This window comes from Pseudophryne corroboree, chromosome 3 (assembly GCF_028390025.1).
Source record: "Pseudophryne corroboree isolate aPseCor3 chromosome 3, aPseCor3.hap2, whole genome shotgun sequence".
NCBI lineage: Eukaryota > Metazoa > Chordata > Amphibia > Anura > Myobatrachidae > Pseudophryne > Pseudophryne corroboree.
Window position 1 is genome coordinate 115,359,569 of NC_086446.1, and position 23,045 is coordinate 115,382,613.

The following is a 23,045-nucleotide window of genomic DNA, read 5'->3' on the forward strand; positions in this document are numbered from 1 at the left end:
TTGGCAGTATAAAATTATCTACAGCACCTTGTATTCCCAGGTGGTCTCCCATCCAAGTACTAACCAGGACCAACACTGCTTAGCTTCTAAGATCAGATGAGATTGGGCATATCCAGTGTGGTGTGGCTGTAGATGAGCTTTGTGGTTTCTGTTATAACTTTTCTACTTCTAACTACTGGTTCATAAATGAATACGTTTGAAAATGGAATGCATCAACAGAACGGTGTTGGCAGTATAAAAATATCTACAGCACCTTGTATTCCCAGGTGGTCTCCCATCCAAGTACTAACCAGGCCCAACACTGCTTAGCTTCCAAGATCAAATGAGATTGGGCGTATCCAGTGTGGTGTGGCTGTAGATGAGCTTTGCAGTTTCTGTTAGAACTTTTCTACTTCTAACTACTGGTTCATAAATGAATACATTTGAAAATGGAATGCATCAACAGAACAGTGTTGGCAGTATAAAAATATCTACAGCACCTTGTATTCCCAGGTGGTCTCCCATCCAATTACTAACCAGACCCAACACTGCTTAGCTTCCAAGATCAGATGAGATTGGGCGTATCCAGTGTGGTGTGGCTGTAGATGAGCTTTATGGTTTCTGTTAGAACTTTTCTACTTCTAACTACTGGTTCATAAATGAATACGTTTGAAAATGGAATGCATCAACAGAACGGTGTTGGCAGTATAAAAATATCTACAGCACCTATGTATTCCCAGGTGGTCTCCCATCCAAGTACTGACCAGGACCAACACTGATTGGCTTTCAAGATCAGATGAGATTGGGCATATCCAGTGTGGTGTGGCTGTAGAAGAGCTTTATGGTTTCTGTTAGTACTTTTCTACTTCTAACTACTGGTTCATAAATGAATACGTTTGAAAATGGAATGCATCAACAGAACGGTGTTGATAGTATAAAAATATCTACAGCACCTTGTATTCCCAGGTGGTATCCCATCCAAGTACTAACCAGGCCCAACACTGCTTAGCTTCCAAGATCAGATGAGATTGGGCGTATCCAGTGTGGTGTTGCTGTAGATGAACTTTCTGGTTTCTGTTAGAACTTTTCTACTTCTAGCTACTGGTTCATAAATGAATACATTTTAAAATGGAATGCATCAACAGAACGGTGTTGGCAGTATAAAATTATCTACAGCACCTTGTATTCCCAGGTGGTCTCCCATCCAAGTACTAACCAGGACCAACACTGCTTAGCTTCTAAGATCAGATGAGATTGGGCATATCCAGTGTGGTGTGGCTGTAGATGAGCTTTGTGGTTTCTGTTATAACTTTTCTACTTCTAACTACTGGTTCATAAATGAATACGTTTGAAAATGGAATGCATCAACAGAACGGTGTTGGCAGTATAAAAATATCTACAGCACCTTGTATTCCCAGGTGGTCTCCCATCCAAGTACTAACCAGGCCCAACACTGCTTAGCTTCCAAGATCAGATGAGATTGGGCGTATCCAGTGTGGTGTGGCTGTAGATGAGCTTTGCAGTTTCTGTTAGAACTTTTCTACTTCTAACTACTGGTTCATAAATGAATACATTTGAAAATGGAATGCATCAACAGAACAGTGTTGGCAGTATAAAAATATCTACAGCACCTTGTATTCCCAGGTGGTCTCCCATCCAATTACTAACCAGACCCAACACTGCTTAGCTTCCAAGATCAGATGAGATTGGGCGTATCCAGTGTGGTGTGGCTGTAGATGAGCTTTATGGTTTCTGTTAGAACTTTTCTACTTCTAACTACTGGTTCATAAATGAATACGTTTGAAAATGGAATGCATCAACAGAACGGTGTACGTAGTATAAAAATATCTACAGCACCTTGTTTTCCCAGGTGGTCTCCCATCCAAGTACTAATCAGGCCCAACACTGCTTAGCTTCCTAGATCAGATGAGATTGGGCGTATCCAGTATGGTGTGGCTGTAGATAAGCTTTGTGGTTTCTGTTAGAACTTTTCTACTTCTAACTACTGGTTCATAAATGAATACGTTTGAAAATGGAATGCATCAACAGAATGGTGTTGGCAGTATAAAAATATCTACAGCACCTATGTATTCCCAGGTGGTCTCCCATCCAAGTACTGACCAGGACCAACACTGCTTAGCTTTCAAGATCAGATGAGATTGGGCATATCCAGTGTGGTGTGGCTGTAGAAGAGCTTTATGGTTTCTGTTAGTACTTTTCTACTTCTAACTACTGGTTCATAAATGAATACGTTTGAAAATGGAATGCATCAACAGAACGGTGTTGGCAGTATAAAAATATCTACAGCACCTTGTATACCCAGGTGGTCTCCCATCCAAGTACTAACCAGGCCCAACACTGCTTAGTTTCCAAGATCAGATGAGATTGGGCGTATCCAATGTGGTGTGGCTGTAGATGAACTTTGTGGTTTCTGTTAGAACTTTTCTACTTCTAACTACTGGTTCATAAATGAATACATTTGAAAATTGAATGCATCAATAGAACGGTGTTGGCAGTATAAAAATATCTACAGCACCTTGTATTCCCAGGTGGTCTCCCATCCAAGTACTAACCAGACCCAACACTGCTTAGCTTCCATGATCAGATGAGATTGGGCGTATCCAGTGTGGTGTGGCTGTAGATGAGCTTTATGGTTTCTGTTAGAACTTTTCTACTTCTAACTACTGGTTCATAAATGAATACGTTTGAAAATGGAATGCATCAACAGAACGGTGTACGTAGTATAAAAATATCTACAGCTCCTTGTTTTCCCAGGTGGTCTCCCATCCAAGTACTAATCAGGCCCAACACTGCTTAGCTTCCTAGATCAGATGAGATTGGGCGTATCCAGTATGCTGTGGCTGTAGATAAGCTTTGTGTTTTCTGTTAGAACTTTTCTACTTCTAACTACTGGTTCATAAATGAATACATTTTAAAATGGAATGCATCAACAGAACGGTGTTGGCAGTATAAAAATATCTACAGCACCTTGTATTCCCAGGTGGTCTCCCATCCAAGTACTAACCAGGCCCAACACTGCTTAGCTTCCAAGATCAGATGAGATTGGGCGTATCCAGTTTGGTGTTGCTGTAGATGAACTTTCTGGTTTCTGTTAGAACTTTTCTACTTCTAACTACTGGTTCATAAATGAATAAGTTTTAAAATGGAATGCATCAACAGAACGGTGTTGGCAGTATAAAATTATCTACAGCACCTAGTATTCCCAGGTAGTCTCCCATCCAAGTACTAACCAGGCCCAACACTGCTTAGCTTCCAAGATCAGATGAGATTCGGCGTATCCAGTGTGGTGTGGCTGTAGAAGAGCTTTATGGTTTCTGTTAGTACTTTTCTACTTCTAACTACTGGTTCATAAATGAATAAGTTTGAAAATGGAATGCATCAACAGAACGGTGTTGGTAGTATAAAAATTTCTACAGCACCTTTTATTCCCAGGTGGTCTCCCATCCAAGTACTAACCAGGCCCAACACTGCTTAGCTTACTAGATCAGATGAGATTGGGCATATCCAGTGTGGTGTGGCTATAGATGAGCTTTGTGGTTTCTGTTAGAACTTTTCTACTTCTAACTACTGGTTCATAAATGAATACGTTTGAAAATGGAATGCATCAACAGAACGGTGTTGGCAGTATAAAATTATCTACAGCACCTATGTATTCCCAGGTGGTCTCCCATCCAAGTACTAACCAGGCCCAACACTGCTTAGCTTCTAAGATCAGATGAGATTGGGCATATCCAGTGTGGTGTGGCTGTAGAAGAGCTTTATGGTTTCTGTTAGTACTTTTCTACTTCTAACTACTGGTTCATAAATGAATACGTTTGAAAATGGAATGCATCAACAGAACGGTGTACGTAGTATAAAAATATCTACAGCACCTTGTTTTCCCAGGTGGTCTCCCATCCAAGTACTAATCAGGCCCAACACTGCTTAGCTTCCTAGATCAGATGAGATTGGGCGTATCCAGTGTGGTGTGGCTGTAGATAAGCTTTGTGGTTTCTGTTAGAACTTTTCTACTTCTAACTACTGGTTCATAAATGAATACGTTTGAAAATGGAATGCATCAACAGAACGGTGTTGGCAGTATAAAAATATCTACAGCACCTATGTATTCCCAGGTGGTCTCCCATCCAAGTACTGACCAGGACCAACACTGATTGGCTTTCAAGATCAGATGAGATTGGGCATATCCAGTGTGGTGTGGCTGTAGAAGAGCTTTATGGTTTCTGTTAGTACTTTTCTACTTCTAACTACTGGTTCATAAATGAATACGTTTGAAAATGGAATGCATCAACAGAACGGTGTTGATAGTATAAAAATATCTACAGCACCTTGTATTCCCAGGTGGTATCCCATCCAAGTACTAACCAGGCCCAACACTGCTTAGCTTCCAAGATCAGATGAGATTGGGCGTATCCAGTGTGGTGTTGCTGTAGATGAACTTTCTGGTTTCTGTTAGAACTTTTCTACTTCTAGCTACTGGTTCATAAATGAATACATTTTAAAATGGAATGCATCAACAGAACGGTGTTGGCAGTATAAAATTATCTACAGCACCTTGTATTCCCAGGTGGTCTCCCATCCAAGTACTAACCAGGACCAACACTGCTTAGCTTCTAAGATCAGATGAGATTGGGCATATCCAGTGTGGTGTGGCTGTAGATGAGCTTTGTGGTTTCTGTTATAACTTTTCTACTTCTAACTACTGGTTCATAAATGAATACGTTTGAAAATGGAATGCATCAACAGAACGGTGTTGGCAGTATAAAAATATCTACAGCACCTTGTATTCCCAGGTGGTCTCCCATCCAAGTACTAACCAGGCCCAACACTGCTTAGCTTCCAAGATCAGATGAGATTGGGCGTATCCAGTGTGGTGTGGCTGTAGATGAGCTTTGCAGTTTCTGTTAGAACTTTTCTACTTCTAACTACTGGTTCATAAATGAATACATTTGAAAATGGAATGCATCAACAGAACAGTGTTGGCAGTATAAAAATATCTACAGCACCTTGTATTCCCAGGTGGTCTCCCATCCAATTACTAACCAGACCCAACACTGCTTAGCTTCCAAGATCAGATGAGATTGGGCGTATCCAGTGTGGTGTGGCTGTAGATGAGCTTTATGGTTTCTGTTAGAACTTTTCTACTTCTAACTACTGGTTCATAAATGAATACGTTTGAAAATGGAATGCATCAACAGAACGGTGTACGTAGTATAAAAATATCTACAGCACCTTGTTTTCCCAGGTGGTCTCCCATCCAAGTACTAATCAGGCCCAACACTGCTTAGCTTCCTAGATCAGATGAGATTCGGCGTATCCAGTGTGGTGTGGCTGTAGAAGAGCTTTATGGTTTCTGTTAGTACTTTTCTACTTCTAACTACTGGTTCATAAATGAATAAGTTTGAAAATGGAATGCATCAACAGAACGGTGTTGGTAGTATAAAAATTTCTACAGCACCTTTTATTCCCAGGTGGTCTCCCATCCAAGTACTAACCAGGCCCAATACTGCTTAGCTTACTAGATCAGATGAGATTGGGCATATCCAGTGTGGTGTGGCTATAGATGAGCTTTGTGGTTTCTGTTAGAACTTTTCTACTTCTAACTACTGGTTCATAAATGAATACGTTTGAAAATGGAATGCATCAACAGAACGGTGTTGGCAGTATAAAATTATCTACAGCACCTATGTATTCCCAGGTGGTCTCCCATCCAAGTACTAACCAGGCCCAACACTGCTTAGCTTCTAAGATCAGATGAGATTGGGCATATCCAGTGTGGTGTGGCTGTAGAAGAGCTTTATGGTTTCTGTTAGTACTTTTCTACTTCTAACTACTGGTTCATAAATGAATACGTTTGAAAATGGAATGCATCAACAGAACGGTGTTGGCAGTATAAAATTATCTACAGCACCTTGTATTCCCAGGTGGTCTCCCATTCAAGTACTAACCAGGCCCAACACTGCTTAGCTTCCAAGATCAGATGAGATTGGGCATATCCAGTGTGGTGTGGCTGTAGAAGAGCTTTATGGTTTCTGTTAGTACTTTTTTACTTCTAACTACTGGTTCATAAATGAATACGTTTGAAAATGGAATGCATCAACTGAACGGTGTTGGTAGTATAAAAATATCTACGGCACCTTGTATTCCCAGGTGGTCTACCATCCAAGTACTAACCAGGCCCAACACTGCTTAGCTTCCAAGATCAGATGAGATTGGGCGTATCCAGTGTGGTGTGGCTGTAGATGAGCTTTGTGGTTTCTGTTAGAGCTTTTCTACTTCTAACTACTGGTTCATAAATGAATACGTTTGAAAATGGAATGCATCAACAGAACGGTGTTGGCAGTATAAAAATATCTACATCACCTTGTATTCCCAGGTGGTCTCCCATCCAAGTACTAACCAGGCCCAACACTGCTTAGCTTCCAAGATCAGATGAGATTGGGCGTATCCAGTGTGGTGTGGCTGTAGATGAGCTTTGTGGTTTCTGTTAGAACTTTTCTACTTCTAACTACTGGTTCATAAATGAATACGTTTGAAAATGGAATGCATCAACAGAACGGTGTTGGCAGTATAAAAATATCTACAGCACCTTGTATTCCCAGGTGGTCTCCCATCCAAGTACTAACAAGGCCCAACACTGCTTAGCTTCCAAGATCAGATGAGATTGGGCTTACCCAGTGTGGTGTGGCTGTAGATGAGCTTTGTGGTTTCTGTTAGAACTTTTCTACTACTAACTACTGGTTCATAAATGAATACGTTTGAAAATGGAATGCATCAACAGAACGGTGTTGGCAGTATAAAAATATCTACAGCACCTTGTTTTCCCAGGTGGTCTCCCATCCAAGTACTAACCAGGCCCAACACTGCTTAGTTTCCAAGATCAGATGAGATTGGGCGTATCCAATGTGGTGTGGCTGTAGATGAACTTTGTGGTTTCTGTTAGAACTTTTCTACTTCTAACTACTGGTTCATAAATGAATACGTTTTAAAATGGAATGCATCAACAGAACGGTGTTGGCAGTATAAAATTATCTACAGCACCTTGTATTCACAGGTGGACTCCCATCCAAGTACTAACCAGGCCCAACACTGCTTAGCTTTCAAGATCAGATGAGATTGGGCATATCCAGTGTGGTGCTGCTGTAGATGAACTTTCTGGTTTCTGTTAGAACTTTTCTACTTCTAACTACTGGTTCATAAATGAATACGTTTTAAAATGGAATGCATCAACAGAACGGTGTTGGCAGTATAAAATTATCTACAGCACCTTGTATTCCCAGGTGGTCTCCCATCCAAGTACTAACCAGGCCCAACACTGCTTAGCTTCCAAGATCAGATGAGATTGGGCATATCCAGTGTGGTGTGGCTGTAGAAGAGCTTTATGGTTTCTGTTAGTACTTTTCTACTTCTAACTACTGGTTCATAAATGAATACGTTTGAAAATGGAATGCATCAACAGAACGGTGTTGGTAGTATAAAAATTTCTACAGCACCTTGTATTCCCAGGTGGTCTCCCATCCAAGTACTAACCAGGCCCAACACTGCTTAGCTTACTAGATCAGATGAGATTGGGCGTATCCAGTGTGGTGTGGCTATAGATGAGCTTTGTGGTTTCTGTTAGAACTTTTCTACTTCTAACTACTGGTTCATAAATGAATACGTTTGAAAATGGAATGCATCAACAGAACGGTGTTGGCAGTATAAAATTATCTACAGCACCTATGTATTCCCAGGTGGTCTCCCAACCAAGTACTAACCAGGCCCAACACTGCTTAGCTTCTAAGATCAGATGAGATTGGGCATATCCAGTGTGGTGTGGCTGTAGAAGAGCTTTATGGTTTCTGTTAGTACTTTTCTACTTCTAACTACTGGTTCATAAATGAATACGTTTGAAAATGGAATGCATCAACAGAACGGTGTTGGTAGTATAAAAATATCTACAGCACCTTGTATTCCCAGGTGGTCTCCCATCCAAGTACTAACCAGGCCCAACACTGCTTAGCTTCCAAGATCAGATGAGATTGGGCGTATCCAGTGTGGTGTTGCTGTAGATGAACTTTCTGGTTTCTGTTAGAACTTTTCTACTTCTAACTACTGGTTCATAAATGAATACGTTTTAAAATGGAATGCATCAACAGAACGGTGTTGGCAGTATAAAATTATCTACAGCACCTTGTATTCCCAGGTGGTCTCCCATTCAAGTACTAACCAGGCCCAACACTGCTTAGCTTCCAAGATCAGATGAGATTGGGCATATCCAGTGTGGTGTGGCTGTAGAAGAGCTTTATGATTTCTGTTAGTACTTTTCTACTTCTAACTACTGGTTCATAAATGAATACGTTTGAAAATGGAATGCATCAACAGAACGGTGTTGGTAGTATAAAAATATCTACAGCACCTTGTATTCCCAGGTGGTCTCCCATCCAAGTACTAACCAGGCCCAACACTGCTTAGCTTCCAAGATCAGATGAGATTGGGCGTATCCAGTGTGGTGTGGCTGTAGATGAGCTTTGTGGTTTCTGTTAGAGCTTTTCTACTTCTAACTACTGGTTCATAAATGAATACGTTTGAAAATGGAATGCATCAACAGAACGGTGTTGGCAGTATAAAAATATCTACAGCACCTTGTATTCCCAGGTGGTCTCCCATCCAAGTACTTACCAGGCCCAACACTGCTTAGCTTCCAAGATCAGATGAGATTGGGCGTATCCAGTGTGGTGCGGCTGTAGATGAACTTTGTGGTTTCTGAAGGAACTTTTCTACTTCTAACTACTGGTTCAAAATTGAATACGTTTTAAAATGGAATGCATCAACAGAACGGTGTCGGCAGTATAAAAATATCTACAGCACCTTGTATTCCCAGGTCGTCTCCCATCCAAGTACTAACCAGGCCCAACACTGCTTAGTTTCCAAGATCAGATGAGATTGGGCGTATCCAATGTGGTGTGGCTGTAGATGAACTTTGTGGTTTCTGTTAGAACTGTTCTACTTCTAACTACTGGTTCATAAATGAATACATTTGAAAATTGAATGCATCAACAGAACGGTGTTGGCAGTATAAAAATATCTACAGCACCTTGTATTCCCAGGTGGTCTCCCATCCAAGTACTAACCAGACCCAACACTGCTTAGCTTCCAAGATCAGATGAGATTGGGCGTATCCAGTGTGGTGTGGCTGTAGATGAGCTTTATGGTTTCTGTTAGAACTTTTCTACTTCTAACTACTGGTTCATAAATGAATACGTTTGAAAATGGAATGCATCAACAGAACGGTGTACGTAGTATAAAAATATCTACAGCACCTTGTTTTCCCAGGTGGTCTCCCATCCAAGTACTAATCAGGCCCAACACTGCTTAGCTTCCAAGATCAGATGAGATTGGGCGTATCCAGTATGGTGTGGCTGTAGATAAGCTTTGTGGTTTCTGTTAGAACTTTTCTACTTCTAACTACTGGTTCATAAATGAATACGTTTGAAAATGGAATGCATCAACAGAATGGTGTTGGCAGTATAAAAATATCTACAGCACCTATGTATTCCCAGGTGGTCTCCCATCCAAGTACTGACCAGGACCAACACTGCTTAGCTTTCAAGATCAGATGAGATTGGGCATATCCAGTGTGGTGTGGCTGTAGAAGAGCTTTATGGTTTCTGTTAGTACTTTTCTACTTCTAACTACTGGTTCATAAATGAATACGTTTGAAAATGGAATGCATCAACAGAACGGTGTTGATAGTATAAAAATATCTACAGCACCTTGTATTCCCAGGTGGTATCCCATCCAAGTACTAACCAGGCCCAACACTGCTTAGCTTCCAAGATCAGATGAGATTGGGCGTATCCAGTGTGGTGTTGCTGTAGATGAACTTTCTGGTTTCTGTTAGAACTTTTCTACTTCTAACTACTGGTTCATAAATGAATAAGTTTTAAAATGGAATGCATCAACAGAACGGTGTTGGCAGTATAAAATTATCTACAGCACCTAGTATTCCCAGGTGGTCTCCCATCCAAGTACTAACCAGGCCCAACACTGCTTAGCTTCCAAGATCAGATGAGATTCGGCGTATCCAGTGTGGTGTGGCTGTAGAAGAGCTTTATGGTTTCTGTTAGTACTTTTCTACTTCTAACTACTGGTTCATAAATGAATAAGTTTGAAAATGGAATGCATCAACAGAACGGTGTTGGTAGTATAAAAATTTCTACAGCACCTTGTATTCCCAGGTGGTCTCCCATCCAAGTACTAACCAGGCCCAACACTGCTTAGCTTACTAGATCAGATGAGATTGGGCATATCCAGTGTGGTGTGGCTATAGATGAGCTTTGTGGTTTCTGTTAGAACTTTTCTACTTCTAACTACTGGTTCATAAATGAATACGTTTGAAAATGGAATGCATCAACAGAACGGTGTTGGCAGTATAAAATTATCTACAGCACCTATGTATTCCCAGGTGGTCTCCCATCCAAGTACTAACCAGGCCCAACACTGCTTAGCTTCTAAGATCAGATGAGATTGGGCATATCCAGTGTGGTGTGGCTGTAGAAGAGCTTTGTGGTTTCTGTTAGTACTTTTCTACTTCTAACTACTGGTTCATAAATGAATACGTTTGAAAATGGAATGCATCAACAGAACGGTGTTGGCAGTATAAAATTATCTACAGCACCTTGTATTCCCAGGTGGTCTCTCATTCAAGTACTAACCAGGCCCAACACTGCTTAGCTTCCAAGATCAGATGAGATTGGGCGTATCCAGTGTGGTGTGGCTGTAGATGAGCTTTGTGGTTTCTGTTAGAGCTTTTCTACTTCTAACTACTGGTTCATAAATGAATACGTTTGAAAATGGAATGCATCAACAGAACGGTGTTGGCAGTATAAAAATATCTACATCACATTGTATTCCCAGGTGGTCTCCCACCCAAGTACTAACCAGGCCCAACACTGCTTAGCTTCCAAGATCAGATGAGATTGGGCGTATCCAGTGTGGTGTGGCTGTAGATGAGCTTTGTGGTTTCTGTTAGAACTTTTCTACTTCTAACTACTGGTTCATAAATGAATACGTTTGAAAATGGAATGCATCAACAGAACGGTGTTGGTAGTATAAAAATATCTACAGCAACTTGTATTCCTAGGTGGTCTCCCATCCAAGTACTAACCAGGCCCAACACTGCTTAGCTTCCAAGATCAGATGAGATTGGGCGTATCCAGTGTGGTGTGGCTGTAGATAAGCTTTATGGTTTCTGTTAGAACTTTTCTACTTCTAACTACTGGTTCATAAATGAATACGTTTTAAAATGGAATGCATCAACAGAACGGTGTTGGTAGTATAAAAATATCTACAGCATCTTGTATTCCCAGGTGGTCTCCCATCCAAGTACTAACCAGGCCCAACACTGCTTAGCTTCCAAGATCAGATGAGATTGGGCGTATCCAGAGTGGTGTGGCTGTAGATGAGCTTTGTGGTTTCTGTTAGAACTTTTCTACTTCTAACTACTGGTTCATAAATGAATACGTTTGAAAATGGAATGCATCAACAGAACGGTGTTGGCAGTATAAAAATATCTACAGCACTTTGTATTCCCAGGTGGTCTCCCATCCAAGTACTAACCAGGCCCAACACTGCTTAGCTTCCAAGATCAGATGAGATTGGGCGTATCCAGTATGGTGTGGCTGCAGATGAGCTTTGTGGTTTCTGTTAGAACTTTTATACTTCTAACTACTGGTTCATAAATGAATACGTTTGAAAATGGAATGCATCAACAGAACGGTGTTGGCAGTATAAAATATCTACAGCACCTTGTATTCCCAGGTGGTCTCCCATCCAAGTACTAACCAGGACCAACACTGCTTAGCTACCAAGATCAGATGAGATTGGGCGTATCCAGTGTGGTGCTGCTGTAGATGAACTTTCTAATTTCTGTTAGAACTTTTCTACTTCTAACTACTGGTTCATAAATGAATACGTTTGAAAATGGAATGCATCAACAGAACGGTGTTGGCAGTATAAAATTATCTACAGCACCTATGTATTCCCAGGTGGTCTCCCATCCAAGTACTAACCAGGCCCAACACTGCTTAGCTTCTAAGATCAGATGAGATTGGGCATATCCAGTGTGGTGTGGCTGTAGAAGAGCTTTGTGGTTTCTGTTAGTACTTTTCTACTTCTAACTACTGGTTCATAAATGAATACGTTTGAAAATGGAATGCATCAACAGAACGGTGTTGGCAGTATAAAATTATCTACAGCACCTTGTATTCCCAGGTGGTCTCCCATTCAAGTACTAACCAGGCCCAACACTGCTTAGCTTCCAAGATCAGATGAGATTGGGCGTATCCAGTGTGGTGTGGCTGTAGATGAGCTTTGTGGTTTCTGTTAGAGCTTTTCTACTTCTAACTACTGGTTCATAAATGAATACGTTTGAAAATGGAATGCATCAACAGAACGGTGTTGGCAGTATAAAAATATCTACATCACCTTGTATTCCCAGGTGGTCTCCCACCCAAGTACTAACCAGGCCCAACACTGCTTAGCTTCCAAGATCAGATGAGATTGGGCGTATCCAGTGTGGTGTGGCTGTAGATGAGCATTGTGGTTTCTGTTAGAACTTTTCTACTTCTAACTACTGGTTCATAAATGAATACGTTTGAAAATGGAATGCATCAACAGAACGATGTTGGCAGTATAAAAATATCTACAGCACCTTGTATTCCCAGGTGGTCTCCCATCCAAGTACTAACAAGGCCCAACACTGCTTAGCTTCCAAGATCAGATGAGATTGGGCGTACCCAGTGTGGTGTGGCTGTAGATGAGCTTTGTGGTTTCTGTTAGAACTTTTCTACTACTAACTACTGGTTCATAAATGAATACGTTTGAAAATGGAATGCATCAACAGAACGGTGTTGGCAGTATAAAAATATCTACAGCACCTTGTATTCCCAGGTGGTCTCCCATCCAAGTACTAACCAGGCCCAACACTGCTTAGTTTCCAAGATCAGATGAGATTGGGCGTATCCAATGTGGTGTGGCTGTAGATGAACTTTGTGGTTTCTGTTAGAACTTTTCTACTTCTAACTACTGGTTCATAAATGAATACGTTTTAAAATGGAATGCATCAACAGAACGGTGTTGGTAGTATAAAAATATCTACAGCACCTTGTATTCCTAGGTGGTCTCCCATCCAAGTACTAACCAGGCCCAACACTGCTTAGCTTCCAAGATCAGATGAGATTGGGCGTATCCAGTGTGGTGTGGCTGTAGAAAAGCTTTATGGTTTCTGTTAGAACTTTTCTACTTCTAACTACTGGTTCATAAATGAATACGTTTTAAAATGGAATGCATCAACAGAACGGTGTTGGTAGTATAAAAATATCTACAGCACCTTGTATTCCCAGGTGGTCTCTCATCCAAGTACTAACCAGGCCCAACACTGCTTAGCTTCCAAGATCAGATGAGATTGGGCGTATCCAGAGTGGTGTGGCTGTAGATGAGCTTTGTGGTTTCTGTTAGAACTTTTCTACTTCTAACTACTGGTTCATAAATGAATACGTTTGAAAATGGAATGCATCAACAGAACGGTGTTGGCAGTATAAAAATATCTACAGCACTTTGTATTCCCAGGTGGTCTCCCATCCAAGTACTAACCAGGCCCAACACTGCTTAGCTTCCAAGATCAGATGAGATTGGGCGTATCCAGTATGGTGTGGCTGTAGATGAGCTTTGTGGTTTCTGTTAGAACTTTTATACTTCTAACTACTGGTTCATAAATGAATACGTTTGAAAATGGAATGCATCAACAGAACGGTGTTGGCAGTATAAAATATCTACAGCACCTTGTATTCCCAGGTGGTCTCCCATCCAAGTACTAACCAGGACCAACACTGCTTAGCTTCCAAGATCAGATGAGATTGGGCGTATCCAGTGTGGTGCTGCTGTAGATGAACTTTCTGGTTTCTGTTAGAACTTTTCTACTTCTAACTACTGGTTCATAAATGAATACGTTTGAAAATGGAATGCATCAACAGAACGGTGTTGGCAGTATAAAAATATCTACAGCACTTTGTATTCCCAGGTGGTCTCCCATCCAAGTACTAACCAGGCCCAACACTGCTTAGCTTCCAAGATCAGATGAGATTGGGCGTATCCAGTGTGGTGTGGCTGTAGATGAGCTTTATGGTTTCTGTTAGAACTTTTCTACTTCTAACTACTGGTTCATAAATGAATACGTTTGAAAATGGAATGCATCAACAGAATGGTGTTGGCAGTATAAAAATATCTACAGCACCTTGTATTCCCAGGTGGTCTCCCATCCAAGTACTAACCAGGCCCAACACTGCTTAACTTCCAAGATATGATGAGATTGGGCGTATCCAGTGTGGTGTGGCTGTAGATGAGCTTTGTGATTTCTGTTAGAACTTTTCTACTTCTAACTACTGGTTCATAAATGAATACGTTTGAAAATGGAATGCATCAACAGAACGGTGTTGGCAGTATAAAAATATCTACAGCACCTTGTATACCCAGGTGGTCTCCCATCCAAGTACTAACGAGGACCAACACTGCTTAGCTTCCAAGATCAAATGAGATTGGGCGTATCCAGTGTGCTGTAGCTGTAGATGAACTTTGTGGTTTCTGTTAGAACTTTTCTACTTCTAACTACTGGTTCATAAATGAATACGTTTTAAAATGGAATGCATCAACAGAACGGTGTTGGCAGTATAAAATTATCTACAGCACCTTGTATTCCAAGGTGGTCTCCCATCCAAGTACTAACCAGGCCCAACACTGCTTAGCTTCCAAGATCAGATAAGATTGGGCGTATCCAGTGTGGTGTGGCTGTAGATGAGCTTTATGGTTTCTGTTAGAACTTTTCTACTTCTAACTACTGGTTCATAAATGAATACGTTTGAAAATGGAATGCATCAACAGAACGGTGTTGGCAGTATAAAAATATCTACAGCACCTTGTATTCCCAGGTGGTCTCCCATCCAAGTACTAACCAGGCCCAACACTGCTTAGCTTCCAAGATCAGATGAGATTGGGCGTATCCAGTGTGGTGTGGCTGTAGATGAGCTTTATGGTTTCTGTTAGAACTTTTCTACTTCTAACTACTGGTTCATAAATGAATACGTTTGAAAATGGAATGCATCAACAGAACGGTCTACGTAGTATAAAAATATCTACAGAACCTTGTTTTCCCAGGTGGTCTCCCATCCAAGTACTAACCAGGCCCAACACTGCTTAGCTTCCAAGATCAGATGAGATTGGGCGTATCCAGTGTGGTGTTGCTGTAGATGAACTTTCTGGTTTCTGTTAGAACTTTTCTACTTCTAACTACTGGTTCATAAATGAATACGTTTTAAAATGGAATGCATCAACAGAACGGTGTTGGCAGTATAAAATTATCTACAGCACCTTGTATTCCCAGGTGGTCTCCCATCCAAGTACTAACCAGGCCCTACACTGCTTAGCTTCCAAGATCAGATGAGATTGGGCATATCCAGTGTGGTGTGGCTGTAGAAGAGTTTTATGGTTTCTGTTAGTACTTTTCTACTTCTAACTACTGGTTCATAAATGAATACGTTTGAAAATGGAATGCATCAACAGAACGGTGTTGGTAGTATAAAAATATCTACAGCACCTTGTATTCCCAGGTGGTCTCCCATCCAAGTACTAACCAGGCCCAACACTGCTTAGCTTCCAAGATCATATGAGATTGGGCGTATCCAGTGTGGTGTGGCTGTAGATGAGCTTTATTGTTTCTGTTAGAACTTTTCTACTTCTAACTACTGGTTCATAAATGAATACGTTTGAAAATGGAATGCATCAACAGAACGGTGTTGGTAGTATAAAAATATCTACAGCACCTTGTATTCCCAGGTGGTCTACCATCCAAGTACTAACCAAGCCCAACACTGCTTAGCTTCCAAGATCAGATGAGATTGGGCGTATCCAGTGTGGTGTGGCTGTAGATGAGCTTTGTGGTTTCTGTTTGAACTTTTCTACTTCTAACTACTGGTTCATAAATGAATACATTTGAAAATTGAATGCATAAACAGAACGGTGTTGGCAGTATAAAAATATCTACAGCACCTTGTATTCCCAGGTGGTCTCCCATCCAAGCACTAACCAGGCCTAACACTGCTTAGCTTCCAAGATCAGATGAGATTGGGCGTATCCAGTGTGGTGTGGCTGTAGATGAGCTTTGTGGTTTCTGTTAGAACTTTTCTACTTCTAACTACTGGTTCATAAATGAATACGTTTGAAAATGGAATGCATCAATAGAACGGTGTTGGCAGTATAAAAATATCTACAGCACCTTGTATTCCCAGGTGGTCTCCCATCCAAGTACTAACCAGGCCCAACACTGCTTAGCTTCCAAGATCAGATGAGATTGGGCGTATCCAGTGTGGTGTGGCTGTAGATGAACTTTGTGGTTTCTGTTAGAACTTTTCTACTTCTAACTACTGGTTCATAAATGAATACGTTTTAAAATGGAATGCATCAACAGAACGGTGTTGGCAGTATAAAATTATCTACAGCACCTTGTATTCCCAGGTGGTCTCCCATCCAAGTACTAACCAGTCCCAACACTGCTTAGCTTCCAAGATCAGATGAGATTGGGCGTATCCAGTGTGGTGTGGCTGTAGATGAGCTTTATGGTTTCTGTTAGAACTTTTCTACTTCTAACTACTGGTTCATAAATAAATACGTTTGAAAATGGAATGCATCAACAGAATGGTGTTGGCAGTATAAAAATATCTACAGCACCTTGTATTCCCAGGTGGTCTCCCATCCAAGTACTAACCAGGCCCAACACTGCTTAACTTCCAAGATATGATGAGATTGGGCGTATCCAGTGTGGTGTGTCTGTAGATGAGCTTTGCAATTTCTGTTAGAACTTTTCTACTTCTAACTACTGGTTCATAAATGAATACGTTTGAAAATGGAATGCATCAACAGAACGGTGTTGGCAGTATAAAAATATCTACAGCACCTTGTATACCCAGGTGGTCTCCCATCCAAGTACTAACCAGGCCCAACACTGCATAGCTTCCAAGATCAAATGAGATTGGGCGTATCCAGTGTGGTGTGGCTGTAGATGAACTTTGTGGTTTCTGTTAGAACTTTTCTACTTCTAACTACTGGTTCATAAATGAATACGTTTGAAAATGGAATGCATCAACAGAACGGTGTTGGTAGTATAAAAATATCTACAACACCTTGTATTCCCAGGTGGTCTCCCATCCAAGTACTAACCAGGCCCAACACTGCTTAGCTTCCAAGATCAGATGAGATTGGGCATATCCAGTGTGGTGTGGCTGTAGATGAGCTTTGTGGTTTCTATTTGAACTTTTCTACTTCCAACTACTGGTTCATAAATGAATACATTTGAAAATTGAATGCATCAACAGAACGGTGTTGGCAGTATAAAAATATCTACAGCACCTTGTATTCCCAGGTGGTCTCCCATCCAAGTACTAATTAGACCCAACACTGCTTAGCTTCCAAGATCAGATGAGATTGGGCGTATCCAGTGTGGTGTGGCTGTAGATGAGCTTTGTGGTTTCTGTTAGAACTTTTCTACTTCTAACTACTGGTTCATAAATGAATACGTTTGAAAATGGAATGCATCAACAGAACGGTGTTGGCAGTATAAAAATATCTACAGCACCTATGTATTCCCAGGTGGTCTCCCATCCAAGTACTGACCAGGACCAACACTGCTTAACTTCCAAGATCAGATGAGATTGGGCATATCCAGTGTGGTGTGGCTGTAGAAGAGCTTTATGGTTTCTGTTAGTACTTTTCTACTTCTAACTACTGGTTCATAAATGAATACGTTTGAAAATGGAATGCATCAACAGAACGGTGTTGGTAGTATAAAAATATCTACAGCACCCTGTATTCCCAGGTGGTATCCCATCCAAGTACTAACCAGGCCCAACACTGCTTAGCTTCCAAGATCAGATGAGATTGGGCGTATCCAGTGTAGTGTTGCTGTAGATGAACTTTCTGGTTTCTGTTAGAACTTTTCTACTTCTAACTACTGGTTCATAAATGAATACATTTTAAAATGGAATGCATCAACAGAACGGTGTTGACAGTATAAAATTATCTACAGCACCTTGTATTCCCAGGTGGTTTCCCATCCAAGTACTAACCAGGCCCAACACTACTTAGCTTCCAAGATCAGATGAGATTGGGCATATCCAGTGTGGTGTGGCTGTAGATGAGCTTTGTGGTTTCTGTTAGAACTTTTCTACTTCTAACTACTGTTTCATAAATGAATACGTTTGAAAATGGAATGCATCAACAGAACGGTGTTGGCAGTATAAAAATATCTACAGCACCTTGTATTCCCAGGTGGTCTCCCATCCAAGTACTAACCAGGCCCAACACTGCTTAGCTTCCAAGATCAGATGAGATTGGGCGTATCCAGTGTGGTGTGGCTGTAGATGAGCTTTGCAGTTTCTGTTAGAACTTTTCTACTTCTAACTACTGGTTCATAAATGAATACATTTGAAAATGGAATGCATCAACAGAACGGTGTTGGCAGTATAAAAATATCTACAGCACCTTGTATTCCCAGGTGGTCTCCCATCCAAGTACTAACCAGGCCCAACACTGCTTAGCTTCCAAGATCAGATGAGATTGGGCGTATCCAGTGTGGTGTGGCTGTAGATGAGCTTTGTGGTTTCTGTTAGAACTTTTCTACTTCTAACTACTGGTTCATAAATGAATAGGTTTGAAAATGGAATGCATCAACAGAACGTTGTTGGCAGTATAAAAATATCTACAGCACCTTGTATTCCCAGGTGGTCTCCCATGCAAGTACTAACCAGGCCCAACACTGCTTAGCTTCCAAGATCAGATGAGATTGGGCGTATCCAGTGTGGTGTTGCTGTAGATGAACTTTCTGGTTTCTGTTTGAACTTTTCTACCTCTAACTACTGGTTCATAAATGAATAAGTTTTAAAATGGAATGCATCAACAGAACGGTGTTGGCAGTATAAAATTATCTACAGCACCTAGTATTCCCAGGTGGTCTCCCATCCAAGTACTAACCAGGCCCAACACTGCTTAGCTTCCAAGATCAGATGAGATTGGGCGTATCCAGTGTGGTGTGGCTGTAGAAGAGCTTTATGGTTTCTGTTAGTACTTTTCTACTTCTAACTACTGGTTCATAAATAAATAAGTTTGAAAATGGAATGCATCAACAGAACGGTGTTGGTAGTATAAAAATTTCTACAGCACCTTGTATTCCCAGGTGGTCTCCCATCCAAGTACTAACCAGGCCCAACACTGCTTAGCTTCCTAGATCAGATGAGATTGGGCGTATCCAGTGTGGTGTGGCTGTAGATGAGCTTTGTCGTTTCTGTTAGAACTTTTCTACTTCTAACTACTGGTTCATAAATGAATATGTCTGAAAATGGAATGCATCAACAGAACGGTGTTGGTAGTATAAAAATATCTACAGCACCTTGTATTCCCAGGTGGTCTCCCATCCAAGTACTAACCAGGCCCAACACTGTTTAGCTTCCAAGATCAGATGAGATTGGGCGTATCGAGTGTGGTGTGGCTGTAGATGAGCTTTGCAGTTTCTGTTAGAACTTTTCTACTTCTAACTACTGGTTCATAAATGAATACATTTGAAAATGGAATGCATCAACAGAACGGTGTTGGCAGTATAAAAATATCTACAGCACCTTATATTCCCAGGTGGTCTCCCATCCAAGTACTAACCAGGCCCAACACTGCTTAGCTTCCAAGATCAGATGAGATTGGGCATATCCAGTGTGGTGTGGCAGTAGATGAACTTTGTGGTTTCTGTTAGAACTTTTCTACTTCTAACTACTGGTTCATAAATGAATACGTTTTAAAATGGAATGCATCAACAGAACGGTGTTGGCAGTATAAAATTATCTACAGCACCTTGTATTCCCAGGTGGTCTCTCATCCAAGTACTAACCAGGCCCAACACTGCTTAGCTTCCAAGATCAGATGAGATTGGGCGTATCCAGTGTGGTGTGGCTGTAGATGAGCTTTATGGTTTCTGTTAGAACTTTTCTACTTCTAACTACTGGTTCATAAATGAATACGTTTGAAAATGGAATGCATCAACAGAACGGTGTTGGCAGTATAAAAATATCTACAGAACCTTGTATTCCCAGGTGGTCTCCCATCCAAGTACTAACCAGGCCCAACACTGCTTAGCTTCCAAGATCAGATGAGATTGGGCGTATCCAGTGTGGTGTGGCTGTAGATGAGCTTTGTGGTTTCTGTTTGAACTTTTCTACTTCTAACTACTGGTTCATAAATGAATACATTTGAAAATGGAATGCATCAACAGAACGGTGTTGGCAGTATAAAAATATCTACAGCACCTTGTATTCCCAGGTGGTCTCCCATCCAAGTACTAACCAGGCCCAACACTGCTCAGCTTCCAAGATCAGATGAGATTGGGCATATCCAGTGTGGTGTGGCTGTAGATGAACTTTGTGGTTTCTGTTAGAACTTTTCTACTTCTAACTACTGGTTCATAAATGAATACGTTTTAAAATGGAATGCATCAACAGAACGGTGTTGGCAATATAAAATTATCTACAGCACCTTGTATTCCCAGGTGGTCTCCCATCCAAGTACTAACCAGGCCCAACACTGCTTAGCTTCCAAGATCAGATGAGATTGGGCGTATCCAATGTGGTGTGGCTGTAGATGAGCTTTATGGTTTCTGTTAGAACTTTTCTACTAACTACTGGTTCATAAATGAATACGTTTGAAAATGGAATGCATCAACAGAACGGTGTTGGCAGTATAAAAATATCTACAGCACCTTGTATTCCCAGGTGGTCTCCCATCCAAGTACTAACCAGGCCCAACACTGTTTAGCTTCCAAGATCAGATGAGATTGGGCGTATCCAGTGTGATGTGGCTGTAGATGAGCTTTGTGGTTTCTGTTAGAACTTTTCTACTTCTAACTACTGGTTCATAAATGAATACGTTTGAAAATGAAATGCATCAACAGAACGGTGTTGGCAGTATAAAAATATCTACAGCACCTTGTATTCCCAGGTGGTCTCCCATCCAAGTACTAACCAGGCCCAACACTGCTTAGCTTCCAAGATCAGATGAGATTGGGCGTATCCAGTGTGGTGTGGCTGTAGATGAACTTTGTGGTTTCTGTTAGAACTTTTCTACTTCTAACTACTGGTTCATAAATGAATACGTTTTAAAATGGAATACATCAACAGAACGGTGTTGGCAGTATAAAAATATCTACAGCACCTTGTATTCGCAGGTGGTCTCCCATCCAAGTACTAACCAGTCCCAACACTGCTTAGCTTCCAAGATCAGATGAAATTGGGCGTATCCAGTGTGGTGTGGCTGTAGATGAGCTTTATGGTTTCTGTTAGAACTTTTCTACTTCTAACTACTGGTTCATAAATGAATACGTTTGAAAATGGAATGCATCAACAGAACGGTGTTGGCAGTATAAAAATATCTACAGCACCTTGTATTCCCAGGTGGTCTCCCATCCAAGTACTAACCAGGCCCAACACTGCTTAGCTTCCAAGATCAAATGAGATTGGGCGTATCTAGTGTGGTGTGGCTGTAGATGAGCTTTGTGGTTTCTGTTAGAACTTTTCTACTTCTAACTACTGGTTCATAAATGAATACGTTTGAAAATGGAATGCATCAACAGAACGGTGTTGGCAGTATAAAAATATCTACAGCACCTTGTATTCCCAGGTGGTCTCCCATCCAAGTACTAACCAGGCCCAACACTGCTTAGCTTCCAAGATCAGATGAGATTGGGCGTATCCAGTGTGGTGTGGCTGTAGATGAACTTTGTGGTTTCTGTTAGAACTTTTCTACTTCTAACTACTGGTTCATAAATGAATACGTTTTAAAATGGAATGCATCAACAGAACGGTGTTGGCAGTATAAAATTATCTACAGCACCTTGTATTCCCAGGTGGTCTCCCATCCAAGTACTAACCAGGCCCAACACTGCTTAGCTTCCAAGATCAGATGAGATTGGGCGTATCCAGTGCGGTGTGGCTGTAGATGAGCTTTGTGGTTTCTGTTAGAACTTTTCTACTTCTAACTACTGGTTCATAAATGAATACGTTTGAAAATGGAATGCATCAACAGAACGGTGTTGGCAGTATAAAAATATCTACAGCACCTTGTATACCCAGGTGGTCTCCCATCCAAGTACTAACCAGGCCCAACACTGCTTAGCTTCCAAGATCAGATGAGATTGGGCGTATCCAGTGTGGTGTGGCTGTAGATGAACTTTGTGGTTTCTGTTAGAACTTTTCTACTTCTAACTACTGGTTCATAAATGAATACGTTTTAAAATGGAATGCATCAACAGAACGGTGTTGGCAGTATAAAATTATCTACAGCACCTTGTATTCCCAGGTGGTCTCCCATCCAAGTACTAACCAGGCCCAACACTGCTTAGCTTCCAAGATCAGATGAGATTGGGCGTATACAGTGTGGTGTGGCTGTAGATAAGCTTTGTGGTTTCTGTTTGAACTTTTCTACTTCTAACTACTGGTTCATATATGAATACATTTGAAAATTGAATGCATCAACAGAACTGTGTTGGCAGTATAAAAATATCTACAGCACCTTGTATTCCCAGGTGGTCTCCCATCCAAGTACTAACCAGGCCCAGCACTGCTTAGCTTTCAAGATCAGATGAGATTGGGCGCATCCAGTGTGGTGTGGCTGTAGATGAACTTTGTGGTTTCTGTTAGAACTTTTCTACTTCTAACTACTGGTTCATAAATGAATACGTTTTAAAATGGAATGCATCAACAGAACGGTGTTGGCAGTATAAAATTATCTACAGCACCTTGTATTCCCAGGTGGTCTCCCATCCAAGTACTAACCAGGCCCAACACTGCTTAGCTTCCAAGATCAGATAAGATTGGGCGTATCCAGTGTGGTGTGGCTGTAGATGAGCTTTATGGTTTCTGTTAGAATTTTTCTACTTCTAACTACTGGTTCATAAATGAATGCGTTTGAAATGGAATGCATCA

The 23,045-nt window shown here is 41.1% G+C and overlaps 74 non-coding genes and 28 pseudogenes across 74 annotated transcripts; all 102 read right to left on the bottom strand.

Moving 5' to 3' along the window:
• Window positions 1-15: 15 nt before the first annotated feature.
• Window positions 16-134, bottom strand: LOC134888631 (5S ribosomal RNA; annotated as a pseudogene).
• Window positions 135-241: 107 nt separating this feature from the next.
• Window positions 242-360, bottom strand: LOC134901433 (5S ribosomal RNA). The gene has a single exon (XR_010174925.1). It is a non-coding gene; the product is annotated as a 5S ribosomal RNA (ribosomal RNA).
• A 107-nt stretch (window positions 361-467) lies between these two features.
• LOC134885450 (5S ribosomal RNA) lies at window positions 468-586 on the bottom strand. The gene has a single exon (XR_010169564.1). It is a non-coding gene; the product is annotated as a 5S ribosomal RNA (ribosomal RNA).
• Window positions 587-693: 107 nt separating this feature from the next.
• Window positions 694-813, bottom strand: LOC134896302 (5S ribosomal RNA; annotated as a pseudogene).
• Window positions 814-920: 107 nt separating this feature from the next.
• LOC135064707 (5S ribosomal RNA) lies at window positions 921-1,039 on the bottom strand. Its single transcript, XR_010251009.1, has one exon. It is a non-coding gene; the product is annotated as a 5S ribosomal RNA (ribosomal RNA).
• A 107-nt stretch (window positions 1,040-1,146) lies between these two features.
• LOC134888632 (5S ribosomal RNA) lies at window positions 1,147-1,265 on the bottom strand (annotated as a pseudogene).
• A 107-nt stretch (window positions 1,266-1,372) lies between these two features.
• Window positions 1,373-1,491, bottom strand: LOC134894612 (5S ribosomal RNA). The gene has a single exon (XR_010171806.1). It is a non-coding gene; the product is annotated as a 5S ribosomal RNA (ribosomal RNA).
• A 107-nt stretch (window positions 1,492-1,598) lies between these two features.
• LOC134885451 (5S ribosomal RNA) lies at window positions 1,599-1,717 on the bottom strand. Its single transcript, XR_010169565.1, has one exon. It is a non-coding gene; the product is annotated as a 5S ribosomal RNA (ribosomal RNA).
• Window positions 1,718-1,824: 107 nt separating this feature from the next.
• On the bottom strand, window positions 1,825-1,943 carry LOC134884894 (5S ribosomal RNA). The gene has a single exon (XR_010169025.1). It is a non-coding gene; the product is annotated as a 5S ribosomal RNA (ribosomal RNA).
• Window positions 1,944-2,050: 107 nt separating this feature from the next.
• On the bottom strand, window positions 2,051-2,170 carry LOC134894139 (5S ribosomal RNA; annotated as a pseudogene).
• Window positions 2,171-2,277: 107 nt separating this feature from the next.
• On the bottom strand, window positions 2,278-2,396 carry LOC134888706 (5S ribosomal RNA; annotated as a pseudogene).
• A 107-nt stretch (window positions 2,397-2,503) lies between these two features.
• Window positions 2,504-2,622, bottom strand: LOC134886650 (5S ribosomal RNA). Its single transcript, XR_010170730.1, has one exon. It is a non-coding gene; the product is annotated as a 5S ribosomal RNA (ribosomal RNA).
• A 107-nt stretch (window positions 2,623-2,729) lies between these two features.
• On the bottom strand, window positions 2,730-2,848 carry LOC134893853 (5S ribosomal RNA; annotated as a pseudogene).
• Window positions 2,849-2,955: 107 nt separating this feature from the next.
• On the bottom strand, window positions 2,956-3,074 carry LOC135069262 (5S ribosomal RNA). The gene has a single exon (XR_010255448.1). It is a non-coding gene; the product is annotated as a 5S ribosomal RNA (ribosomal RNA).
• A 107-nt stretch (window positions 3,075-3,181) lies between these two features.
• LOC135070894 (5S ribosomal RNA) lies at window positions 3,182-3,300 on the bottom strand. Its single transcript, XR_010257044.1, has one exon. It is a non-coding gene; the product is annotated as a 5S ribosomal RNA (ribosomal RNA).
• Window positions 3,301-3,407: 107 nt separating this feature from the next.
• On the bottom strand, window positions 3,408-3,526 carry LOC134895257 (5S ribosomal RNA; annotated as a pseudogene).
• Window positions 3,527-3,633: 107 nt separating this feature from the next.
• Window positions 3,634-3,753, bottom strand: LOC134891014 (5S ribosomal RNA; annotated as a pseudogene).
• Window positions 3,754-3,860: 107 nt separating this feature from the next.
• LOC135067663 (5S ribosomal RNA) lies at window positions 3,861-3,979 on the bottom strand. Its single transcript, XR_010253874.1, has one exon. It is a non-coding gene; the product is annotated as a 5S ribosomal RNA (ribosomal RNA).
• A 107-nt stretch (window positions 3,980-4,086) lies between these two features.
• On the bottom strand, window positions 4,087-4,206 carry LOC134896303 (5S ribosomal RNA; annotated as a pseudogene).
• A 107-nt stretch (window positions 4,207-4,313) lies between these two features.
• Window positions 4,314-4,432, bottom strand: LOC135064708 (5S ribosomal RNA). Its single transcript, XR_010251010.1, has one exon. It is a non-coding gene; the product is annotated as a 5S ribosomal RNA (ribosomal RNA).
• Window positions 4,433-4,539: 107 nt separating this feature from the next.
• LOC134888633 (5S ribosomal RNA) lies at window positions 4,540-4,658 on the bottom strand (annotated as a pseudogene).
• A 107-nt stretch (window positions 4,659-4,765) lies between these two features.
• Window positions 4,766-4,884, bottom strand: LOC134894623 (5S ribosomal RNA). Its single transcript, XR_010171807.1, has one exon. It is a non-coding gene; the product is annotated as a 5S ribosomal RNA (ribosomal RNA).
• A 107-nt stretch (window positions 4,885-4,991) lies between these two features.
• LOC134885452 (5S ribosomal RNA) lies at window positions 4,992-5,110 on the bottom strand. The gene has a single exon (XR_010169566.1). It is a non-coding gene; the product is annotated as a 5S ribosomal RNA (ribosomal RNA).
• Window positions 5,111-5,217: 107 nt separating this feature from the next.
• LOC134891523 (5S ribosomal RNA) lies at window positions 5,218-5,336 on the bottom strand (annotated as a pseudogene).
• A 107-nt stretch (window positions 5,337-5,443) lies between these two features.
• LOC134896564 (5S ribosomal RNA) lies at window positions 5,444-5,562 on the bottom strand (annotated as a pseudogene).
• A 107-nt stretch (window positions 5,563-5,669) lies between these two features.
• Window positions 5,670-5,789, bottom strand: LOC134891015 (5S ribosomal RNA; annotated as a pseudogene).
• A 107-nt stretch (window positions 5,790-5,896) lies between these two features.
• LOC135068509 (5S ribosomal RNA) lies at window positions 5,897-6,015 on the bottom strand. The gene has a single exon (XR_010254708.1). It is a non-coding gene; the product is annotated as a 5S ribosomal RNA (ribosomal RNA).
• A 107-nt stretch (window positions 6,016-6,122) lies between these two features.
• On the bottom strand, window positions 6,123-6,241 carry LOC135069087 (5S ribosomal RNA). Its single transcript, XR_010255278.1, has one exon. It is a non-coding gene; the product is annotated as a 5S ribosomal RNA (ribosomal RNA).
• A 107-nt stretch (window positions 6,242-6,348) lies between these two features.
• On the bottom strand, window positions 6,349-6,467 carry LOC135064962 (5S ribosomal RNA). Its single transcript, XR_010251257.1, has one exon. It is a non-coding gene; the product is annotated as a 5S ribosomal RNA (ribosomal RNA).
• A 107-nt stretch (window positions 6,468-6,574) lies between these two features.
• On the bottom strand, window positions 6,575-6,693 carry LOC135062038 (5S ribosomal RNA). Its single transcript, XR_010248400.1, has one exon. It is a non-coding gene; the product is annotated as a 5S ribosomal RNA (ribosomal RNA).
• Window positions 6,694-6,800: 107 nt separating this feature from the next.
• Window positions 6,801-6,919, bottom strand: LOC135069138 (5S ribosomal RNA). The gene has a single exon (XR_010255327.1). It is a non-coding gene; the product is annotated as a 5S ribosomal RNA (ribosomal RNA).
• A 107-nt stretch (window positions 6,920-7,026) lies between these two features.
• Window positions 7,027-7,145, bottom strand: LOC134893308 (5S ribosomal RNA; annotated as a pseudogene).
• A 107-nt stretch (window positions 7,146-7,252) lies between these two features.
• Window positions 7,253-7,371, bottom strand: LOC135064476 (5S ribosomal RNA). The gene has a single exon (XR_010250786.1). It is a non-coding gene; the product is annotated as a 5S ribosomal RNA (ribosomal RNA).
• Window positions 7,372-7,478: 107 nt separating this feature from the next.
• On the bottom strand, window positions 7,479-7,597 carry LOC134892447 (5S ribosomal RNA; annotated as a pseudogene).
• A 107-nt stretch (window positions 7,598-7,704) lies between these two features.
• LOC134892571 (5S ribosomal RNA) lies at window positions 7,705-7,824 on the bottom strand (annotated as a pseudogene).
• A 107-nt stretch (window positions 7,825-7,931) lies between these two features.
• Window positions 7,932-8,050, bottom strand: LOC135059943 (5S ribosomal RNA). Its single transcript, XR_010246338.1, has one exon. It is a non-coding gene; the product is annotated as a 5S ribosomal RNA (ribosomal RNA).
• A 107-nt stretch (window positions 8,051-8,157) lies between these two features.
• LOC135068511 (5S ribosomal RNA) lies at window positions 8,158-8,276 on the bottom strand. Its single transcript, XR_010254709.1, has one exon. It is a non-coding gene; the product is annotated as a 5S ribosomal RNA (ribosomal RNA).
• A 107-nt stretch (window positions 8,277-8,383) lies between these two features.
• LOC134894634 (5S ribosomal RNA) lies at window positions 8,384-8,502 on the bottom strand. Its single transcript, XR_010171808.1, has one exon. It is a non-coding gene; the product is annotated as a 5S ribosomal RNA (ribosomal RNA).
• A 107-nt stretch (window positions 8,503-8,609) lies between these two features.
• Window positions 8,610-8,728, bottom strand: LOC135064106 (5S ribosomal RNA). Its single transcript, XR_010250420.1, has one exon. It is a non-coding gene; the product is annotated as a 5S ribosomal RNA (ribosomal RNA).
• Window positions 8,729-8,835: 107 nt separating this feature from the next.
• LOC134890663 (5S ribosomal RNA) lies at window positions 8,836-8,954 on the bottom strand (annotated as a pseudogene).
• A 107-nt stretch (window positions 8,955-9,061) lies between these two features.
• Window positions 9,062-9,180, bottom strand: LOC135062170 (5S ribosomal RNA). Its single transcript, XR_010248525.1, has one exon. It is a non-coding gene; the product is annotated as a 5S ribosomal RNA (ribosomal RNA).
• Window positions 9,181-9,287: 107 nt separating this feature from the next.
• Window positions 9,288-9,406, bottom strand: LOC135061850 (5S ribosomal RNA). Its single transcript, XR_010248218.1, has one exon. It is a non-coding gene; the product is annotated as a 5S ribosomal RNA (ribosomal RNA).
• Window positions 9,407-9,513: 107 nt separating this feature from the next.
• Window positions 9,514-9,633, bottom strand: LOC134894140 (5S ribosomal RNA; annotated as a pseudogene).
• Window positions 9,634-9,740: 107 nt separating this feature from the next.
• LOC135064709 (5S ribosomal RNA) lies at window positions 9,741-9,859 on the bottom strand. Its single transcript, XR_010251011.1, has one exon. It is a non-coding gene; the product is annotated as a 5S ribosomal RNA (ribosomal RNA).
• A 107-nt stretch (window positions 9,860-9,966) lies between these two features.
• LOC135064601 (5S ribosomal RNA) lies at window positions 9,967-10,085 on the bottom strand. Its single transcript, XR_010250907.1, has one exon. It is a non-coding gene; the product is annotated as a 5S ribosomal RNA (ribosomal RNA).
• Window positions 10,086-10,192: 107 nt separating this feature from the next.
• Window positions 10,193-10,311, bottom strand: LOC134893884 (5S ribosomal RNA; annotated as a pseudogene).
• A 107-nt stretch (window positions 10,312-10,418) lies between these two features.
• Window positions 10,419-10,538, bottom strand: LOC134891016 (5S ribosomal RNA; annotated as a pseudogene).
• A 107-nt stretch (window positions 10,539-10,645) lies between these two features.
• LOC135069871 (5S ribosomal RNA) lies at window positions 10,646-10,764 on the bottom strand. Its single transcript, XR_010256051.1, has one exon. It is a non-coding gene; the product is annotated as a 5S ribosomal RNA (ribosomal RNA).
• Window positions 10,765-10,871: 107 nt separating this feature from the next.
• Window positions 10,872-10,990, bottom strand: LOC134888153 (5S ribosomal RNA; annotated as a pseudogene).
• A 107-nt stretch (window positions 10,991-11,097) lies between these two features.
• Window positions 11,098-11,216, bottom strand: LOC135068015 (5S ribosomal RNA). Its single transcript, XR_010254225.1, has one exon. It is a non-coding gene; the product is annotated as a 5S ribosomal RNA (ribosomal RNA).
• A 107-nt stretch (window positions 11,217-11,323) lies between these two features.
• On the bottom strand, window positions 11,324-11,442 carry LOC135069473 (5S ribosomal RNA). Its single transcript, XR_010255653.1, has one exon. It is a non-coding gene; the product is annotated as a 5S ribosomal RNA (ribosomal RNA).
• Window positions 11,443-11,549: 107 nt separating this feature from the next.
• On the bottom strand, window positions 11,550-11,668 carry LOC134885893 (5S ribosomal RNA). Its single transcript, XR_010169997.1, has one exon. It is a non-coding gene; the product is annotated as a 5S ribosomal RNA (ribosomal RNA).
• Window positions 11,669-11,774: 106 nt separating this feature from the next.
• LOC134889423 (5S ribosomal RNA) lies at window positions 11,775-11,893 on the bottom strand (annotated as a pseudogene).
• Window positions 11,894-12,000: 107 nt separating this feature from the next.
• Window positions 12,001-12,120, bottom strand: LOC134891019 (5S ribosomal RNA; annotated as a pseudogene).
• Window positions 12,121-12,227: 107 nt separating this feature from the next.
• On the bottom strand, window positions 12,228-12,346 carry LOC135058360 (5S ribosomal RNA). The gene has a single exon (XR_010244791.1). It is a non-coding gene; the product is annotated as a 5S ribosomal RNA (ribosomal RNA).
• A 107-nt stretch (window positions 12,347-12,453) lies between these two features.
• Window positions 12,454-12,572, bottom strand: LOC135066381 (5S ribosomal RNA). The gene has a single exon (XR_010252628.1). It is a non-coding gene; the product is annotated as a 5S ribosomal RNA (ribosomal RNA).
• Window positions 12,573-12,679: 107 nt separating this feature from the next.
• LOC134896837 (5S ribosomal RNA) lies at window positions 12,680-12,798 on the bottom strand. Its single transcript, XR_010172051.1, has one exon. It is a non-coding gene; the product is annotated as a 5S ribosomal RNA (ribosomal RNA).
• A 107-nt stretch (window positions 12,799-12,905) lies between these two features.
• On the bottom strand, window positions 12,906-13,024 carry LOC135068608 (5S ribosomal RNA). The gene has a single exon (XR_010254802.1). It is a non-coding gene; the product is annotated as a 5S ribosomal RNA (ribosomal RNA).
• Window positions 13,025-13,131: 107 nt separating this feature from the next.
• On the bottom strand, window positions 13,132-13,250 carry LOC135065644 (5S ribosomal RNA). Its single transcript, XR_010251919.1, has one exon. It is a non-coding gene; the product is annotated as a 5S ribosomal RNA (ribosomal RNA).
• Window positions 13,251-13,357: 107 nt separating this feature from the next.
• On the bottom strand, window positions 13,358-13,476 carry LOC135070269 (5S ribosomal RNA). Its single transcript, XR_010256440.1, has one exon. It is a non-coding gene; the product is annotated as a 5S ribosomal RNA (ribosomal RNA).
• Window positions 13,477-13,583: 107 nt separating this feature from the next.
• On the bottom strand, window positions 13,584-13,702 carry LOC135069605 (5S ribosomal RNA). Its single transcript, XR_010255784.1, has one exon. It is a non-coding gene; the product is annotated as a 5S ribosomal RNA (ribosomal RNA).
• Window positions 13,703-13,808: 106 nt separating this feature from the next.
• Window positions 13,809-13,927, bottom strand: LOC134886823 (5S ribosomal RNA). The gene has a single exon (XR_010170898.1). It is a non-coding gene; the product is annotated as a 5S ribosomal RNA (ribosomal RNA).
• A 107-nt stretch (window positions 13,928-14,034) lies between these two features.
• LOC135065032 (5S ribosomal RNA) lies at window positions 14,035-14,153 on the bottom strand. The gene has a single exon (XR_010251323.1). It is a non-coding gene; the product is annotated as a 5S ribosomal RNA (ribosomal RNA).
• Window positions 14,154-14,260: 107 nt separating this feature from the next.
• On the bottom strand, window positions 14,261-14,379 carry LOC135067632 (5S ribosomal RNA). The gene has a single exon (XR_010253843.1). It is a non-coding gene; the product is annotated as a 5S ribosomal RNA (ribosomal RNA).
• A 107-nt stretch (window positions 14,380-14,486) lies between these two features.
• LOC134894292 (5S ribosomal RNA) lies at window positions 14,487-14,605 on the bottom strand (annotated as a pseudogene).
• Window positions 14,606-14,712: 107 nt separating this feature from the next.
• On the bottom strand, window positions 14,713-14,831 carry LOC135070164 (5S ribosomal RNA). The gene has a single exon (XR_010256336.1). It is a non-coding gene; the product is annotated as a 5S ribosomal RNA (ribosomal RNA).
• Window positions 14,832-14,938: 107 nt separating this feature from the next.
• Window positions 14,939-15,057, bottom strand: LOC134894647 (5S ribosomal RNA). Its single transcript, XR_010171810.1, has one exon. It is a non-coding gene; the product is annotated as a 5S ribosomal RNA (ribosomal RNA).
• A 107-nt stretch (window positions 15,058-15,164) lies between these two features.
• LOC135070738 (5S ribosomal RNA) lies at window positions 15,165-15,283 on the bottom strand. The gene has a single exon (XR_010256892.1). It is a non-coding gene; the product is annotated as a 5S ribosomal RNA (ribosomal RNA).
• Window positions 15,284-15,390: 107 nt separating this feature from the next.
• LOC135065482 (5S ribosomal RNA) lies at window positions 15,391-15,509 on the bottom strand. The gene has a single exon (XR_010251763.1). It is a non-coding gene; the product is annotated as a 5S ribosomal RNA (ribosomal RNA).
• Window positions 15,510-15,616: 107 nt separating this feature from the next.
• LOC135058927 (5S ribosomal RNA) lies at window positions 15,617-15,735 on the bottom strand. Its single transcript, XR_010245349.1, has one exon. It is a non-coding gene; the product is annotated as a 5S ribosomal RNA (ribosomal RNA).
• A 107-nt stretch (window positions 15,736-15,842) lies between these two features.
• Window positions 15,843-15,961, bottom strand: LOC135065647 (5S ribosomal RNA). The gene has a single exon (XR_010251922.1). It is a non-coding gene; the product is annotated as a 5S ribosomal RNA (ribosomal RNA).
• Window positions 15,962-16,068: 107 nt separating this feature from the next.
• Window positions 16,069-16,187, bottom strand: LOC134886667 (5S ribosomal RNA). The gene has a single exon (XR_010170745.1). It is a non-coding gene; the product is annotated as a 5S ribosomal RNA (ribosomal RNA).
• Window positions 16,188-16,294: 107 nt separating this feature from the next.
• On the bottom strand, window positions 16,295-16,413 carry LOC134894660 (5S ribosomal RNA). The gene has a single exon (XR_010171811.1). It is a non-coding gene; the product is annotated as a 5S ribosomal RNA (ribosomal RNA).
• A 107-nt stretch (window positions 16,414-16,520) lies between these two features.
• LOC135068106 (5S ribosomal RNA) lies at window positions 16,521-16,639 on the bottom strand. Its single transcript, XR_010254313.1, has one exon. It is a non-coding gene; the product is annotated as a 5S ribosomal RNA (ribosomal RNA).
• A 107-nt stretch (window positions 16,640-16,746) lies between these two features.
• LOC134888380 (5S ribosomal RNA) lies at window positions 16,747-16,865 on the bottom strand (annotated as a pseudogene).
• Window positions 16,866-16,972: 107 nt separating this feature from the next.
• On the bottom strand, window positions 16,973-17,091 carry LOC134888668 (5S ribosomal RNA; annotated as a pseudogene).
• Window positions 17,092-17,198: 107 nt separating this feature from the next.
• LOC135064148 (5S ribosomal RNA) lies at window positions 17,199-17,317 on the bottom strand. The gene has a single exon (XR_010250460.1). It is a non-coding gene; the product is annotated as a 5S ribosomal RNA (ribosomal RNA).
• Window positions 17,318-17,424: 107 nt separating this feature from the next.
• On the bottom strand, window positions 17,425-17,543 carry LOC135064563 (5S ribosomal RNA). The gene has a single exon (XR_010250869.1). It is a non-coding gene; the product is annotated as a 5S ribosomal RNA (ribosomal RNA).
• A 107-nt stretch (window positions 17,544-17,650) lies between these two features.
• Window positions 17,651-17,770, bottom strand: LOC134890657 (5S ribosomal RNA; annotated as a pseudogene).
• A 107-nt stretch (window positions 17,771-17,877) lies between these two features.
• On the bottom strand, window positions 17,878-17,996 carry LOC134884254 (5S ribosomal RNA). The gene has a single exon (XR_010168406.1). It is a non-coding gene; the product is annotated as a 5S ribosomal RNA (ribosomal RNA).
• A 107-nt stretch (window positions 17,997-18,103) lies between these two features.
• LOC135069838 (5S ribosomal RNA) lies at window positions 18,104-18,222 on the bottom strand. Its single transcript, XR_010256019.1, has one exon. It is a non-coding gene; the product is annotated as a 5S ribosomal RNA (ribosomal RNA).
• Window positions 18,223-18,329: 107 nt separating this feature from the next.
• LOC134894672 (5S ribosomal RNA) lies at window positions 18,330-18,448 on the bottom strand. The gene has a single exon (XR_010171812.1). It is a non-coding gene; the product is annotated as a 5S ribosomal RNA (ribosomal RNA).
• Window positions 18,449-18,555: 107 nt separating this feature from the next.
• LOC134894683 (5S ribosomal RNA) lies at window positions 18,556-18,674 on the bottom strand. Its single transcript, XR_010171813.1, has one exon. It is a non-coding gene; the product is annotated as a 5S ribosomal RNA (ribosomal RNA).
• A 107-nt stretch (window positions 18,675-18,781) lies between these two features.
• On the bottom strand, window positions 18,782-18,900 carry LOC135066244 (5S ribosomal RNA). Its single transcript, XR_010252498.1, has one exon. It is a non-coding gene; the product is annotated as a 5S ribosomal RNA (ribosomal RNA).
• A 107-nt stretch (window positions 18,901-19,007) lies between these two features.
• Window positions 19,008-19,126, bottom strand: LOC134902016 (5S ribosomal RNA). Its single transcript, XR_010175494.1, has one exon. It is a non-coding gene; the product is annotated as a 5S ribosomal RNA (ribosomal RNA).
• Window positions 19,127-19,233: 107 nt separating this feature from the next.
• On the bottom strand, window positions 19,234-19,352 carry LOC135070923 (5S ribosomal RNA). The gene has a single exon (XR_010257070.1). It is a non-coding gene; the product is annotated as a 5S ribosomal RNA (ribosomal RNA).
• Window positions 19,353-19,459: 107 nt separating this feature from the next.
• Window positions 19,460-19,578, bottom strand: LOC135067589 (5S ribosomal RNA). The gene has a single exon (XR_010253801.1). It is a non-coding gene; the product is annotated as a 5S ribosomal RNA (ribosomal RNA).
• A 107-nt stretch (window positions 19,579-19,685) lies between these two features.
• LOC135069976 (5S ribosomal RNA) lies at window positions 19,686-19,804 on the bottom strand. Its single transcript, XR_010256153.1, has one exon. It is a non-coding gene; the product is annotated as a 5S ribosomal RNA (ribosomal RNA).
• Window positions 19,805-19,911: 107 nt separating this feature from the next.
• LOC135066351 (5S ribosomal RNA) lies at window positions 19,912-20,030 on the bottom strand. The gene has a single exon (XR_010252599.1). It is a non-coding gene; the product is annotated as a 5S ribosomal RNA (ribosomal RNA).
• Window positions 20,031-20,137: 107 nt separating this feature from the next.
• On the bottom strand, window positions 20,138-20,256 carry LOC135065779 (5S ribosomal RNA). Its single transcript, XR_010252049.1, has one exon. It is a non-coding gene; the product is annotated as a 5S ribosomal RNA (ribosomal RNA).
• Window positions 20,257-20,363: 107 nt separating this feature from the next.
• On the bottom strand, window positions 20,364-20,482 carry LOC135070331 (5S ribosomal RNA). Its single transcript, XR_010256499.1, has one exon. It is a non-coding gene; the product is annotated as a 5S ribosomal RNA (ribosomal RNA).
• Window positions 20,483-20,589: 107 nt separating this feature from the next.
• Window positions 20,590-20,708, bottom strand: LOC134902259 (5S ribosomal RNA). The gene has a single exon (XR_010175727.1). It is a non-coding gene; the product is annotated as a 5S ribosomal RNA (ribosomal RNA).
• Window positions 20,709-20,812: 104 nt separating this feature from the next.
• On the bottom strand, window positions 20,813-20,931 carry LOC135065157 (5S ribosomal RNA). Its single transcript, XR_010251445.1, has one exon. It is a non-coding gene; the product is annotated as a 5S ribosomal RNA (ribosomal RNA).
• A 107-nt stretch (window positions 20,932-21,038) lies between these two features.
• Window positions 21,039-21,157, bottom strand: LOC134894694 (5S ribosomal RNA). The gene has a single exon (XR_010171814.1). It is a non-coding gene; the product is annotated as a 5S ribosomal RNA (ribosomal RNA).
• Window positions 21,158-21,264: 107 nt separating this feature from the next.
• On the bottom strand, window positions 21,265-21,383 carry LOC134889750 (5S ribosomal RNA; annotated as a pseudogene).
• A 107-nt stretch (window positions 21,384-21,490) lies between these two features.
• LOC135065716 (5S ribosomal RNA) lies at window positions 21,491-21,609 on the bottom strand. Its single transcript, XR_010251989.1, has one exon. It is a non-coding gene; the product is annotated as a 5S ribosomal RNA (ribosomal RNA).
• A 107-nt stretch (window positions 21,610-21,716) lies between these two features.
• LOC134894705 (5S ribosomal RNA) lies at window positions 21,717-21,835 on the bottom strand. The gene has a single exon (XR_010171816.1). It is a non-coding gene; the product is annotated as a 5S ribosomal RNA (ribosomal RNA).
• A 107-nt stretch (window positions 21,836-21,942) lies between these two features.
• Window positions 21,943-22,061, bottom strand: LOC134900839 (5S ribosomal RNA). Its single transcript, XR_010174342.1, has one exon. It is a non-coding gene; the product is annotated as a 5S ribosomal RNA (ribosomal RNA).
• A 107-nt stretch (window positions 22,062-22,168) lies between these two features.
• On the bottom strand, window positions 22,169-22,287 carry LOC135064045 (5S ribosomal RNA). Its single transcript, XR_010250361.1, has one exon. It is a non-coding gene; the product is annotated as a 5S ribosomal RNA (ribosomal RNA).
• A 107-nt stretch (window positions 22,288-22,394) lies between these two features.
• Window positions 22,395-22,513, bottom strand: LOC134901413 (5S ribosomal RNA). Its single transcript, XR_010174905.1, has one exon. It is a non-coding gene; the product is annotated as a 5S ribosomal RNA (ribosomal RNA).
• Window positions 22,514-22,620: 107 nt separating this feature from the next.
• LOC135062028 (5S ribosomal RNA) lies at window positions 22,621-22,739 on the bottom strand. The gene has a single exon (XR_010248390.1). It is a non-coding gene; the product is annotated as a 5S ribosomal RNA (ribosomal RNA).
• Window positions 22,740-22,846: 107 nt separating this feature from the next.
• On the bottom strand, window positions 22,847-22,965 carry LOC135063737 (5S ribosomal RNA). Its single transcript, XR_010250060.1, has one exon. It is a non-coding gene; the product is annotated as a 5S ribosomal RNA (ribosomal RNA).
• Between the last annotated feature and the right edge of the window lie 80 nt (window positions 22,966-23,045).